Here is a 12,880-nt window from a genome sequence, read left to right on the forward strand (position 1 = left end):
CAGGCTATGTGACTCCCATCCTGTGTGCCATCTGGATGGGAGTACACCCTGGTACAGGAGACTTGACCCTCGCCTTTCTGCTCTCCTCCGGATTGCTGAGTGACTGGCCTGGGCAGAGGCCTAACCCTTCTAACCTTGTGGTAAACATTGTTTAATTCTGTCCATCCCGTCAAGGTAGAGTCAGCCTGCCCCGGTGACTGGTATGCCCAGTTCTAGGTACATGGTGGTTTGCGGTAAACAGCTATTGCTGGATTATAACACTTGCCTTTCCACAGAGATAACCTCAAGCCAAGAGGCCTTTGGCTCCAAGATGCCCCAAGCTCCCACTTTGGGAGCAACTTTGGTTCCTCTGACTCCCCCACCCACAGGGGTATTGACTGGGCTCTGTCGCAGCGCGGGTGTGTGGGTTCATTCGGAACATGAATGAAAAATCTGAGGCACCTTAAGAGTGGATCTAGTCTTTCGTGGCTGCAGGGGGATCTAGCTTTTCAGGACTGAAAGGCTTTCCCTTCTCTCGGGGCATTTTTATTTTTCTCTGTATTTACAGTTTAGCCAGTTGATTTCCATATGTTCAAAACAACCTGAATGAAGCTCCCAAAAATACAATGCCAAGTGCAAATTCCTCGATTCATCAGGTACCACAGTTTTCCCGGTTTCCTGAACTAGGTTTTGCATAGGCTTGTGTCCTTGTGAGACTCTCAAACAAGATTCACAGAGGGTGACAAGAGAAACAAAAGGTGTCTGCTAAACAAAAGATGGATTAAGGCTAGGTGCTAGCTAGCCCTATGCAGCCAGGGCAGGTGCAGCCTAGCGGGAATTCTCCCACAGGGCTCCAGCTGCTACTCTGCTACCTGAGCTCTGCCAGCACCCAGGCAGGAAGAACACCACAGTCTGCACTTCTCTTCAGAGTTTGCGTCTCATCCCCACTCCCGTACTTACAGTGGATCCCTCCTACCCACTGTCTGTCTTCTCTGAACTCTATGGGCAAAACATGTTTACAAATCTTTCCTGGGAGCTCACCATATGTGACAAAGGCCATAAAGAGATGCAGGCAGCGAAAGCAAGCCAGGACCCCCTCACAGTCCTCCCCTACTCGGACAGTACTCCTGCAGGGCCTCAAGGTTCCATGAGCCTCTGTTCCAGCAAGGCTGACCATTCTGAAGGACTCACTGAAGGCAACCTTGGGTGAAGAGTGGATGCAAGGGGCCCTTACTTCTCCTACCCAGAGGGCCTTGTATTCACCCTTCTGCCCAGAGAAGAGTGTCTTGCCTATATACCCACACAGTGACTCACTGGCAGAGCTGGGCCTCTTCGAGTCTATAAACACTGCCAGGATCACATTTCTTAGCAGTTGACTTCCTGGTGGAGAGGCATCTGGGCAAATCTCTGACAGACAAGGGATGCACCAGACAGATACCTTCAAAATCCCAAGTACAGTAGAAGAACCCCAACCCTTCTGATGTCTGTCAGAGAAAGTGGGGCGCTCTCAGAAGGCAAGACACAGGCTGGAAGGACTGCTCTTGACTCTGCCTGTGGGCATGCACGGCAAGGCCTAGACACCCCCGAGAGGTTCCCACACCCTCACAGGGCTTCTACTTTCTGTTCAAGACTGGCCAGAGAGCAAGATGGCTCCACTGGTAAAGATGGTTGCTACCAAGCCAGAAAACCTGAGGTTCTCTCTCTCTCTCTCTCTCTCTCTCTCTCTCTCTCTCTCTCTCTCTCTCTCTCTCACACACACACACACACACACACACACACACACACACACTCACACACACCAACACCCCCTCAGTTTCATCCCTGGGACCCACATAGTGGAAGGAGAGAACTGACTCCTGCAAGTTGTCCTCTGACCTCACACGCATGAATAAAAGTCATAGTATTTTTTCCAAAGATTACCTCAGTGTCAGGGGACTGAATTCATAAACAGAAAGAGGAAGGGCGTAGACAATGGCTTCTACCTGAAGAACTTGTACAAGCCCACTCGCCTATTCTAACTCAGGATGCGCTAACTGGGCCCAGAGAATATGGAGCTAGGTCTAGGGGAACTCAGTGCCAGCTTTCTGCCTAGAGTCAACACATGTTTTCACTTCAGGCCAGTTTCCTGTCGCTACCAGTATCCATGACAAAGGGCTCCCACCAGGTCCCACCACCTCCTGAGTTATCCTGGATCTCCCAGGTATGTGCCCTGAGCCACATGTCAGACACCTCGGGCCCATTGCATCATGCTGCTGCTTCTCCATGTGCTGGGAAGCCCACACTGAGAGGCCCACGCTGAGAGGCATATCCTTGGCAGCTGGAAAGGTTTCAAGCATTTAGGCTCTGCCCAGCTCGGTCAACGAGTTGCTGTGTGACTCTAGGTGAGTCCTCCTCCTCTTCTCTGGACCTAAGGCTGAGGAGTCTTAATAGGAACTTTGGAGACCAAACTGAAAATCTGTGAGTAGTTCCTGGTCTGACAGGGTGTAGACCCTGGAAGACATCTCTGATGGACTGGGTCTTGGCTGTTGCCAAACTCTCAGGAAAACAAACAAACAAAAAACAAAAAAACTTTAAGATGTAGAACTGAGGCTGGGCATGGTGGCACACACCTTTAATCCCAGCACTCAGGAGGCAGAGGCAGGCGGATCTCTGAGTTTGAGGCCAGCCTGGTCTACAGAGTCAGTTCCAAAACAACCAGGGCTACCCAGAAAAACCCTGTCCTGGAAAGAAAAAAAACGCAGACTGGTGTGGTTGGGGTGCGGCTGAGTCCCCAGGGCAGGTCTCTGCTCTCAGTTGCTCCTCCTTCAATGCTGTTGCTCAGCTATCCAGCAGCCAGCAGGATGGGACATGGCCATCCTTCCTACAAATAGTCCCTGAATCCCACTCGGCCGATGCTGACCCAGCTAGGCTGGGCTTCAAGGCTAGAGCAAAGGAAGCTAGAGTTCTGCAGGGTGGGGTTAGCTGATAACTAAAGGATGATAGAACAGGACAGGAAGGAGCTCCCTGGGCCTCCAGTGGGCTGGGAAAAACCAGGGCACACCTCCCTCCCTCCTCATGCTTGACTAAGAAAGAGGGAAATCCACCCGTGTGAGTCACTGGGGCTTGGAGGTGTGGGAGATGATGTCAGGAAGGAGGCATGTTTTCAGCCGCCAGCTGCAATGATGGCAGCACACACGAGCCCATGCATGCACGCATCCTCACAGGACTGCCACATGCTTCAGTGCACATGCATGTGCAGCGTCTCACCGGTACTGCAGGAGACATGAAAACCACAGCCTACACATGCACTGTCTGGAGAACAGATGACATCCCTGCAGATGTCCAGGGTCATTTGTTCTGAGCAAGGTGCAGTGTTAAATACAAGCTACAGCAGTGAATAAGCTAGACAAACCCAGTTGCCACGCATGCCCACTTCGTACCTGGGCAAACAGCTTTTCACCAGTAATCCTAGCACTTTGGGAGGTAGAGGCAAAGAATTTAAAGCCATCCTTGGCTGCATAGTTAGTGTGAGGCTTGCCTGGGCTATATGTGACCTTGTATCAATAAAATAAAATAAAGATAAGTAGAGAAAATAACCCCTTACAAGTTGGGCCTTGTGATTCATACCTTTATGCCACCATATTTAGAAAGCTGAAGCAAAGGAAATAGGAGCCCAAAGCCAGCCTGTGCGACACAAACATAGCCACAGGTTATACTGTAGTTACTTTCCAACTGGCTGCCCTCTTACAGTGTGTCAATATATACCTAGTCTTCCATTTCTGGTCAAAAAAATAACATTTAACACAACAAAGTTGGGTATGGTGGTTCTAGTCTGTAAATAGCACTTGGGAGACTGAAGCAGGATTATCATGAGTTTGAGACCAGCCTGGGCTACATAGTGAATTCCAGACCAGTTTGGGCTGCAGAGAGAGACCTTGATTCAAAAAAAATAAAATTAAAGCCTGGTGTCATGGCTCACGTCCTTAATCCCAGCACTCAGGAGGCAGAGGCAGGCAGATCTCTGAGTTCAAGCCCAGCCTGGTCGACATAGCCATAGCCAGTTCCAGGTCAGCCCAGGCTACATTGAGAGACCCTGTATCAAAAGAAAAAAAAAAGAAAAAAAAAAAAAAAAAAGGAAAGAAGGAAGGAAGTAAAGAAAAAGAAAAAGGGAAAATAAATAAATGAATTGATGTCTGTGGGTTGTGTTGTCACTGAAGGCCTGTGTGGCCATGGTCTGTGCCACTGCCTAAGGCCATGTTGATATCCATGGCCGGGTGACTGCTAGAGACCATATAGGTGTCCATGGCCCATGTTGATGTCCTTGGCCTGTGCTGAAGCAGAGGGCTGTGTAGCTGTCCATAATCTTTACTGACACCAGAGACCATGCTGAGGTCCGTGGCACATGCTGACAACCAGAGACCATGTGGACGTCCGTGGTCACCAGGAACCACGTGGAAGTCCATCATCCAGGCTCCTGCTGACTGTAGAGAGCAAGGAAGGTACTTTCGCAGTGGAATCTATGACTGCAGACTCACAGTTGAGAAAGAGGGACATTGAAGGCCTCCGTGACAACCCTTACCCCACCCTACCCCCCAGCCTAGGCAGAAAACCACCAAAGAGAACTCTTAAAAATTGTGATAGGGCTGGGCGGTGGTGGCACACGCCTTTAATCCCAGCACCCAGGAGGCAGAGGCAGGAAGATCTCTGCGAGTTCGAGGCCAGCCTGGACTACAGAGTGAGTTCCAGGAAAGGCGCAAAGCTACACAGAGAAACCCTGTCTCAAAAAACCAAAAAAAAAAAAAAAATTGTGATAGGGTAGCTCTCCACAGTTTTTGGCTTCTGGGGCGGGGTGGGGAAGGACTCAGTTTCTTTTCTTTTTCTTTTTTTTTTTTGGTTTTTCGAGACAGGGTTTCTCTGTGTAGCTTTGCGCCTTTCCTGGGACTCACTTGGTAGCCCAGGCTGGCCTCGAACTCACAGAGATCCGCCTGGCTCTGCCTCCCGAGTGCTGGGATTAAAGGCGTGCGCCACCACCGCCCGGCTTAGGACTCAGTTTCTTTAAGGGGCTGGCCACTGGGAGCTTGATCATGCTCCAGTGAGTATGTGGACTGCACAAAGTGGACTTTTTTTTTTCTTTTTCTTGGGGGAGGGGGAAGGTCACAAGGGTAGGGGGGGGAGGTTGGGGGGGGAAGGTCACAAGGGTGGGGAGGGCAGAGCTGGGAAGTGAGTGTGATGGGGTGCATTATGTGAAATTCCCAAATAATAAAAATAATATGTTGGAAAAAATTTTAAAAGTAAATGAAGATAAGCCATAAATATAAACCTTTGCATAGACGTGTTTGCGGACAAGATTATAAAATATCTGGAGTTTGCTGGAAAGCAAAGGGTATAGGGAAAGTAAGACAGACTGGCCTGCTGTTGATCATTATGAAGCTGAGGGATGGACTCACAGAACCTGCTAGCCAAGTTTCTCTATTTTTGTACATGTTTGAAATTGTCCATAATATAAAAAGCTAAATACTATAATTACAACTGGTAATAAGTGAGTTTTATTTTTGTTTGTTTTTTTTTTGTTGTTGTTGTCGTTTTTGGTTTTGGTTTTGGTTTGTTTGTTTGGTTTTTGGTTTTTTTGCAACAGTTTCCCTGTGTAGTTATGACTTGGAACTCTCTCTGTAGACCAGGCTGGCCTCGGAACTCACAGAGACCCACCTGCCTCTGCCTCTCAAGTGTTTGGATTCAAAGCATGTGCCACCACTGCCCATGAGATAAATTTTTAAAGGCTTGATAAGGGGACAGAAACACTAGGAAGTCTCCTTAGAGTGGCTGGCCAAGGAAGGCTTCTCTGAGGAGGTAGCATTTAACCATGCTGATGCACATCTGTAGCCATGATAGTGCACAGCTGTAATCCCAGCATTTAGGAGGTGGAGACAGAAGGGTCAGGAATTCAAGGCCAGACTTGATTATACAGTGAGCTCAAGACCAGCTTGGGCTACATGAGATCCCTATCTCTAAATAAAACAATGAAAGTGAATTAACGAGTGCAAATCACATACACACATATATATCTTGGGGAAGACCATTCCAGACATGGAAAGCAAATACAAAGACCACAAGACGCTAGCAAACTCGGAAGAGGGAACCGTAAGAAGATGGCGAATCTGGAGTTGCAAGGATGAGGGGAGGGGGCCCAAGCTGAGATCAGAGGGGACCTGACAGGGAAGCTACAGTCTGTCTGGAGCATGGAGAGACGTGGTTTGATCTGGACCATGAGTGCAAAGGTCACTCTGGCTCCTGTTAGAGTTTGCAGAGTACCGCATCCGTCCAGGCAAGCCGGTAACGAGGTACTGAAGAGTGTCAGTGTGGGATTTCTTTTGAGACTTTGCTCATGGCTGTGGTATGAAGTATGATGGCAAGAACAGAGCTAAATACCGTCCGTTCCATCTAGACCTGAGTTCCAAGGTAAGATATTGCCTTTTCTAGGCTGGGAAACAAGGAGCTTGGTGGCCATGGATGACAAAGGTCACTAAATCAGGACATGTGTGCATGGACACAAACCACACAGCTCAACACACATACCCCGAGTATCTGGAATCCGCCTTCCTTGCCTCACTTTTCCCCATGGATGACTTCCAGAGTCACTTGCTGTCTCTCTAGCTTAGCTCCAGCCCTCACGAGACCATTGCTCCCTTACCCTGCCAGCTCTCACTGTCCTTGTATGTCTCCTGGAGAAAAACTTTTCACAATTACTCTTGTTTGGTTTTAGTTTTGTTTTAGAGACAGGCTGTTGCCACAGAGCCCAGGCTGGTGGCCTGGAACTCACTTATTCAAACTCATAATAATCCTTCTGCCTTAGCCTTCGGTGTACGCTCTGCCTGGGAAATGCCTTTGCCTCCCAGGGTCTGCCTGGCTCTGACAGTTCTTGATGGAGTCCTGCCCCTACCTCCAGTTCACCTCTCCTGGCCTCTTCTATCCCCAGACAGACCTCTCTCCCACACTCCAGCCTGAGGCCCTGTAGAAAACGGTCAACAAATATTTGTCCGGTGCTGTCTGTGTGTCAAGCTCTCTGCCCTTCCACCTGCTGACATGAAGGCAGAGCCTCAGCACACAGTCCAGTTGCACAGGGCGGTTACATGCCTCACACAAGTGACTCAGTGCCCCTAAGCCACAGTCTGCTGGAGCATGTTAGCAGAGCGTCTAGGTATCGCAGCAGGATTTAGCCTAAGGCACACAGCAAATGCAGGGGTAGGGGAGAGCTGAAACTAAAAGGTGACCTTGTCTGTAGTTATCCCATGAATCCATCCACGAGAGACCTGGATATAAGGGAGTCTCTTAACTCCTGGGGAATGTTGTACTCTATGTTCTGATGTACGTGACAGCCAGTGGCCTCAAAGACCCTCCCACCCAGACTGATGGGTACCATGATGTTCGGGAACTGCTCACTATAGAGACAATGTAGCAACAAGGGTCAGAAGCCAAGGCCACTAGTCCAGCCATGCTATCTATGGCGTGTAGCACCACAGGGCTGGCCCAATTTGTCTTCTCACCTAGGAAGCAGGATGCCAGAATTCTTGGCACTGCCCCTCTCCAGGGCTTCTTTGGCTCCACCCAAGGCCAATAATCTCAGCCACTCCTCCAAGAAGGTTTGCTGTGCAGGCTGTCTGCCCAGCAGATATGTTTGCTTATGGAACCCTCCCAGCCGCTATCTGCAACTCCATGGCATGAAGGAGCATTGAAAGCCTGGAGCAACTAAGAACATCAGTGCAGCGAGGACACCTGGGTAGGACTTGTACTCGGCTCATCAGCCCCGTAGGCTCTGTAGGCCTGCCTCTGGTGCTAGAGGAAGAGGAGCCAGAGCCTGTGGCCACCTGCGGAGCAGCAGGACTGCATGGTGAAATCTCACATTGCTTCCACTCGGAGCACTTCTGACAAAAGACACCACGGTGGCTCAGTCCCTCTGCATCCCAACGAGCCTCCAACTACTATCCCAGGCACTGGCCACTTACCTCTTAGCACAGGTGACCCAACTAGCCCAAGTTAGGTACTGTCTCCCTCTGGTCCTGGCTACTCCAGCACTTCCCCTTTCCTCCTCTGTAAAAGCATGGTGATCATCATGTAGTTGTGAAATAATGACCTTCCAGTGCTGCACTGAGCAAGGGTAGAGGCCTCGGGGAGGTTGAGATTCAAGGAACTGGGTCTTACAGCCCTTTCTCAGGTAGAACACCGAGGAAGTTGCCTGGAGTGTCTCCAGAGCGTTCTGTGCCGTGGAATGGTGACCACGAGCTACAAAAGGGGCCACAAGCCACAGGAGGAATCTTTGCTACCTCCTGACACGGGGGCAACAGAGGAAGAGACAGGACCAAAGTCATGGAGCCTGGATTGAGGGGACAGGTGGTAGGAGGCACGAGGGAGGATGGGGAGCACCCAGTGCCATCGGGGCCAGCTGCAAGCACAATGCCAGGGGCAGTTCTACAGGAAACAACCAACAGCATTGGCATCCGGGGCAGGGGTAAAGAAAAGAACAAGAGGAGAAAAAAAAAGATGAAAACAGCCGGGCGGAGATGGCACACGCCTTTAATCCCAGCACTCGGGAGGCAGAGCCAGGTGGATCTCTGTGAGTTCGAGGCCAGCCTGGGCTACAGAGTGAGTTTCAGGAAAGGCGCAAAGCAACACAGAGAAACCCTGTCTCAAAAAACCAAAAAAAAAAAAAAAAAAAAATCAAAGTTAGTGGATTTGTAAATTAAATCTCTACAGGTGGAAACATTGTCAAATAGCAAACCTAATCTTTTCATGTGGAACAAATTTGAATAGTGGGATTCGGCCTTTGAAAGCCAGTCTGCCAGCGGCCTGCCCAAGGTCTTCGATTATGTCAACCCCAAAACTTACATACAACCCCTGCAAAAGGGGGCTTCCCTCACGTTACCTGTGATTATTTTTCTACCACGTGGGAGAACAGAGAGAAAGCCAAGGCAGGCCAAGTCAGAAGAGGTGGTTCAGGCTGGTAAACCCAGCGTTCAGAAGGCTGAGAAAGGAGGATGGCTTGGGTTCGAGGCCAGTTTGAGCTACAGTTTAAGATCAAGACAAAAACATGAGGTTAGCTTCCTCACTGGCTTCCATCTGTAAACAGCCCAAGGCATGAAGATGTCACCATGTCTTTAGATTTTTTTTTTTTCTGAGACAGGGTGTCTCTGTGTAGCTTTGCACCTTTCCTGGAACTCTCTACTCTGTAGCCCAGGCTGGCCTCGAACTCACAGAGATCCGCCTACCTCTGCCTCCCGAGTGCTGGGATTAAAGGTGTTCGCCACCACCGCCCGGCATCTTTAGATTTTTATGGGTGGAGGGTGGGGGAGTGTAAAGAGAGACCACTGGGCCTCACCCACCCTCAAACCCCTCACACTTTTCACCAACCTCCTGTTCCAACCATGTGAAGCAGAGGTCTGTTCCCTCTTTCTTTAGACCTCAGTGAATTCATCAGCACAACTTCAAGGAATGGAGCCAGAGCTGGGTTCAAGATCAGCCCTGCCTGGGCAAATCCATCTTCCTTCTGGCCAAGTCTCAGCCTCCGGAATGAAACGGAGGCTGAGCAGGCCTGGGAGTGGACTATGGAGGCCACAGCTATGTGTCAGACACTGCTTTTTAAACAGACTGGACTGCATCGGGGTTTAACTAACAAAACAACCAAGAGAAAGAAGTTTATGTTGAACTATGTAGATCCCCAGGGCTGGGTTTTGCAATCAGCCTAGGGGTGATAAGTTTTGACCTTCCCCCATAGTCCTCGTGCCAGGACTAATAGTCTCCTCCTGTCCCAGTGGTAGAGGGGAGCAGGAGGGCAGTGGTAAGGAAGCAGGTTGGGGTGGGTGAGGGAGCAGTCTGTCAGGCTTGGCTCCCAGAGGTCTGAGTCAGCGGGGCAGGCAGGGCGGGCCCAGTCCACACATGCTATGGGAAGACCGACCGGGCACAGGAATGTTCCTCCCGTCCAGGCGAGGGCCCTGCCCACCACATCCTGGCCCCTTCTCCCTTCTGCCTTAGACGCTGCAACTCAGCTGCAGACAGGAGATGCTCCAAAGCCTGGAGCTGTGGCTGGTGGGTTCTGCCAGGGGCCTTCAGAACAGCCTGGTCCTCAGGACTGGCTCAGGGTGAACAAGGCCTGGCCAACCTGGCCGGGGCTGGGCTCTGGCCCCAGAGCATCCCCCACCCTGCTGGGTGAGGCGGCCAGGTACCATCTTCACTGGGACTCAGGGTCACTCTTCTGAACAGTAAGTTGAACTTGGCACCGTGGATCCATTCTGCCAAGACACCCAGACCCCTAGAGCACATGCCTGTATGTGGCACCAAAAACTTGCTCTGCATCCGATCTGGGACACAGACCTCTGGGTTGCCTGTCCCTCAAAGTTCTCTTGAATCTCTAATGAATCTAATGAATCTTCAAGGGGCCCACGAAGTGACATTGACATGGTACAAGTGGCATATACCTACGGGACACCTTTGTTTCATACTCATGTGATTCTGGCTGTTTAAGGCTGTTACTGCGTGCCGAGGACTTGTTGTGATGAGACATATCTGAACAGATGACAACACACATGTGGTCACAGCTGGGAATACATGATAGAGTATGTGAGTAGCTCAAGTGTGAGTGGCCACATGCAGCCTTTGGACAAGTACATGACTGTGTGCCTTTGTGTCTGTGGCAGTACATCTACAAGCAAGGGACTGTGTCTGAGGCTGCCATGCCACAGCTATGGCACAGAAGCTCACAGATCTGCATCCTAGTAGAGACAGGATGCAGAATCTCAGGTCTCTCCATCCCCCACCTCTACATAAGCACAATGCAGACTCCTTTTCCAGGGCTGGGCCAAGACTGGGAACCCAGGGGTCCCAACCCCCATCCCAGGTTCTGGTAGCTGCCCAGGACAGAAAAAGAGGCCTTGTTTTCCAACCCCCTCAGAGCAAAGTGGGGGAGGGAACCAGAGGCAGCTGGGCCCAGCTCAGTCTGGAACATCTGCCCAGCATGGGACTAAGGTCAACAAGCCCTGTCACCACAGCATGCCTCCCCCCATACTCCCCCAGTCTCCTGCTGGGGGACACTCTGCCCAGCTCAGAAGGATCACAAATCCCTCCAAAGCAGATGGATAGAAAGAAACCAGAGACAGGGATTGTGACAGCCCCATTCTCCATACACCTGCTACTAGCCAGAGACCTCAGTGTCTTTATCTTTATCTTTTTTTTTCTTTCTTCTTTTTCTTGTTGAGACACCAGTTCACTGTGTAGACCAGGCTGGCCTCGAACTCACAGAGATCCACCTGCATCTGCTGGGATTAAAGGTGTGCACCACTACACCTGGCTTCTAGTTTTCACTTTCTTCCCTGAGGTCCACCTAGGGAGAACCCACCATCGGGATTACAGGAATGGGAGGTAGTTCCTTCTCAGCAGAGGGACACAGGAAGGCAACGCTATCCCTTGGGGCAGGAAGTGTCAGCAGGGGGCTTTCCAGGCATCGTGGGTGAAGAGGAACATTCCAGAGGGCCTCAGGAAGGAGCCCTACCCCCACCCATGCTCAGTCTTCTCTACAGAAAACTACACGGAGGTCAAAGCTGAGAAGAGGCTGAAAACAAGAAGTTGGTTCCTTTAACAGTAGGAAAATAAAGGCAAGCAGGGAGGAGAGAATTCCTCAGAAAGTCCCAAATCTGACCTAATTTTGACCCAGAGCCAAGGGGCTCCATTCCAAAAGTTCCTGTAAGGACACTATGGCCTAAATGAGGCCCATTCCTCACCCCCTGCCATTAGCTCCTCAGACTCTGACCTGACCAAAACCCTCCCTGGTGAAGCTGACCCTGGAAAATCCCACTGTCTCTGAAAGAGGACCAGCTCCTCAGTGCTCTTTCCGCATGTGGAAGAATTATTCCAGGTCACCAGGGCACACCCAAGGGCATGGAGGCGGGTCTTCTTTAAGTTCTAAAATGGGAGCCACTGCAGGGGTGGGCACTCAAGACTGACCAAGTGTCTGCCTCCCCTGTGCTGGGGTGGAGCTTTCTACGGACAGCTCCCTAGGACAGGCATCAGCTGGCACAGTCTCATACTCTTCTACAACCCTCAGCATAAGACTGTGACACCTGGAACCGCTGTACAGGACGTCACCCATTTTGAAGATAGAGGAGGGGCTTGCAATATGGCTCAGTCAGTAAAGTGCTTGTAGCCTAAGCGTGAGGACCTGAGTTCAAATCCGAACCATCGACATATGCAAAAAGCCAGAACTTAGGCTTGACCACACATGTCTTTAATCATAGTACTGGAAGGCAAAGGCAGGTGAATCTCTGTGACTTCCAGGCCAGCCAAGACTACATACACGACGATTATCTGTAATCCCAGCACTAGGGAGGCAGAGACAGGAGGATCCCTGGAGGTCACTGGCCAGCCAGCCTAGCCCAATTAGTAAATTTCAGACCCACGAGAAGCTCAAAAAAAAAGGTAGTATGGCTGAAGATACCCAATGTTGATCTCTGGCTTCCTAGAGCACCTCCCCCCAAATACACACACACACACACACACACACACACACACACACACACACACACACAATGATGATCTCTGGCCTCCTGGAGCACCTCCCTCCAAATACACACAGACACAGATACACAGATACACACACACACACACACACACACACACACACACACACACTGATATAATGTTGATCTCTGGCTTCCTAGGGCACCTCCTCCCAAATACACACAGACACAGATACACATACACACACACACACACACACACACACACTGATATAATGTTGATCTCTGGCTTCCTAGAGCACCTCCCCCCAAATACACACACACACACACACACACACACACACACACACACACAAAATGATGATCTCTGGCCTCCTGGAGCACCTCCCTCCAAATACACACAGACACAGATACACACACAC

The sequence above is a fragment of the Peromyscus eremicus genome, chromosome 7 (assembly GCF_949786415.1).
Source record: "Peromyscus eremicus chromosome 7, PerEre_H2_v1, whole genome shotgun sequence".
Taxonomy (NCBI): Eukaryota; Metazoa; Chordata; class Mammalia; order Rodentia; family Cricetidae; genus Peromyscus; species Peromyscus eremicus.